Genomic DNA, 3184 nt, shown 5'->3' on the forward strand with positions numbered 1-3184 from the left:
TCATCATAATGATCAGATCATTATTCGTCAATCATTAATACTAACTCTGATCATATTAGATTTATCAGTTACATCACACAAACACCCTAGTTCATCGATTTACTGTTTGCCAACATTTGTGTGTCTTCACTTCCATAATAAATCAATTAATCATCAAAACGAACTCATCAACAGTATCATACATTACAATTCGTACACATAATTCCTATTATCACATAGCTACCATGATTATTGTTTCAACCCTAAATAAACCGCATGCAATCGAGGGTAATTAACAACATCAGAATGAGTATAATCACTAACCAAAGGTCGTTGGAGATTGTCACACCCCGACCCGCAACGGAAAGGTACAGGGCATGATGATTGCCCACAGCTCATGACAACTAATTATTGTTTCAATATTTAAAGCATAACCATTTAAATAATCACATAACATATAATAGTCAAAATTGTTCATACATTGTTCAAAACAAACATATCAAGATTTCAATTTAATTTCCTAAGGCCCATGCTACGTGTCCACATCACTTGATCATCAACTTTGAAAAACCTGCACCGTTAGAAAAATATATTTTTGGGTCAACAAATAAGTTGGTGAATAATTTCCTCCGTTTTATAGAAAACAGTTTTATATTTATTTCTTTTTAAAAAATATTTTTAACATGCACCTCAAGGTTAGTGTGTAAATGGTCTCATATCATCAACATAGTAAACATATCCATAAATCCAAATTTACCAAACAAGAATACACCACCAATAACAACACAAACAACCAAAATAAATAGACTCCTGATAATAGCGTGCATTAGGCTCAAGCCCCGATGAGCGAGTCTAATACTATTGGCGATGCTAGGCTACAACCCATTGCCGTGGGGAACCTAGTCAGCCGTGTGGATCCACTAGAATAATAGCATGCAATAGACTTGACATCAGATAGCATATAGAATTATAGAATACAAATAAGACGTTCACATAATAACACTTGATCATAGCATGTTAAGTAAATCGAAAAGTGTAACGTGATGCACCCCAAAATTTGTAAAAGATTAAAAAGGAGAAATGGAAGAAATTACTCACAGGTTGCGAAGAGACGTTCCACGAGAATTAACGCACGAACTGGAATATGTGGAATTCTAAGATAATAACCGCATTGTAAATAACATACATACTAAACGAAAGGATAACCTAATGATTTTAGGAAATTGGGTTCTCCTATTTAGGGGCTTGGAAGTATATAAAATTATATTTGTTCAACAAAGAAATAACCAAAGTACTAATTGTATATGTTTTAGAATTTATTAATATGGCAAAAATCATAGAATTGCTATTTTAATGGTTTTAAATATTTGATAATGGCAAATGATTAAATAAGTTCATCAAGTTCATCAAAAAATTATATAGATTCAATTTAATATCCATCCCCAATTTTATTTTGAAATAATAATTTCGTAATGGGATTTATTTGTCTAAATCATTCCACCAATTATTTCGTTATATAATCATAAAAAATAAAGAAAATCCATAATAATTTTACAACCATCATATAATATGTAAAAATCAGTAATTTTATTTATAAAAATTGTTTATGATAAACTTGTATATATTTTTAAAGGATTAAAATATATAAACATGAGTGGTGCAAATTAGATCTAAAAATTCCCAAAAAATTAAGGAAAGTTTCTATAAAAATTACCTAGTGTTTATATAATCTGAAATAATCAACAAAAATATTTATTGAATTTTTATAAGACTATCTTGTATTTTTATTTGATTTAACTAGCGATTAAAATATATATAATTCACCAAAATTCCAATTTGATATCTAAAAATTCCCAAAATTTACACATAATATGCTAATATGATATATAACAACATTATACTTTCAATTTCATCAAAACACAAGTCTAAAACTAAAAGCCCCAAATTCTATGCATGAAGAACCCTAATTTCAACCAAAACTAAAATCGGATAAATTATCCTTCTATCACTGAAATTGATAGAGGGCTTTTGTAGAGAACGAAAAATTAAGCAAGTTAGGCTTTGGAATCACCTGAAAAGGTTAAGAATTGAAGGAGTTATCATCCGCACAAGTTACAAGCCCTAGATTCGATCTCGATTAAATTCGCGATGTTGAAAGGTGATTTGCAGGTTTTGAGAGTTGGTATTGTTGTGTAACAGCTTTTAGGATCAATGGGAATATTTTTTTTTGTGTATCATAGTCAACGAATTTGAAAAGAAACGAGTTGAGTTCTATAGGCTTTTAATGGTGTTTAATAAGCTTTAAATTGAAATAAATTCGTGTTAATCAAGGGGTATAAAGAATCATTTAATGATCGATATACAATCTCCACCTCCTATGAATCAAAACAGACCGAGCGAAGTCAAAAAGACGCGTTCGGGTTTGTCCCGGTCGCGTATAACTCGTTGTGGGGAAGAAGAACAGTAGAGCAAGTTCTAATATGCTTATAAATTAAAAATGGATGCTGAATGTAACACATAAGTTACAATGCTTCAGTGGTTTTGTGCGCGTGTGTTTGTTGTTTGTTCGTATGTAGCCTGGTTCGATTCCCGCGCCTACCCGTTTCAAACTCTTTTTTTATTAAGTGGGTTTCCAGTAATTACATCTTTAGACCTTGCAGATTACATAAGATACTAACTGGACTAACTTAAATAACTAACTTAGTTAGCATATTGCATTTATAAAACTAACAACCAACCTAACTTTAACTAGTATTTTATACAAAACTAGTTAACTTAATTAGATTTACTAACTAAGTTAATTCATTTCTTTTATAAAACTAACCAATAAACTAACCTAGTTAATTACGCTATATACCAACTTAACCAGGTTTACTAACCTAGTTAATTTCGATATATACCAACTTAACCAGGTTTACTAACCTAGTTGTCTAACTCGTTTTAAATATGTAGTTTCCATAAATTACAAAAACAACCCTTTAACTTAAAACTTTGAAGTTTTGACAATATAACCCTTCAAAATTAAAACTTGTTTTAACTACCATCCTCTAGCGTAGTTAATTATTTACGTCATAATTTCTAAGCGATCTAACTGGGTTTTATTTACAAACCTCCGTTTTTATTCCGGTTTTAAATCCGACGATAAATTGATGGATATAGTTTTGAATATAAAATGATAAAATAAAATTATAAAAAAATCTTATTA

The 3184-nt window shown here is 30.0% G+C and overlaps 1 long non-coding RNA gene across 1 annotated transcript; it reads right to left on the minus strand.

The window, feature by feature from the left end:
* Positions 1-410: 410 nt before the first annotated feature.
* LOC110909669 lies at positions 411-2426 on the minus strand. Its single transcript, XR_002575525.2, has 3 exons — positions 2051-2426; positions 1078-1133; positions 411-550 (listed from the first exon to the last, which is right to left on the minus strand). It is a non-coding gene; the product is annotated as an uncharacterized LOC110909669 (long non-coding RNA).
* Between the last annotated feature and the right edge of the window lie 758 nt (positions 2427-3184).

This window comes from Helianthus annuus, chromosome 15, assembly GCF_002127325.2.
Source record: "Helianthus annuus cultivar XRQ/B chromosome 15, HanXRQr2.0-SUNRISE, whole genome shotgun sequence".
Classification (NCBI taxonomy): domain Eukaryota; kingdom Viridiplantae; phylum Streptophyta; class Magnoliopsida; order Asterales; family Asteraceae; genus Helianthus; species Helianthus annuus.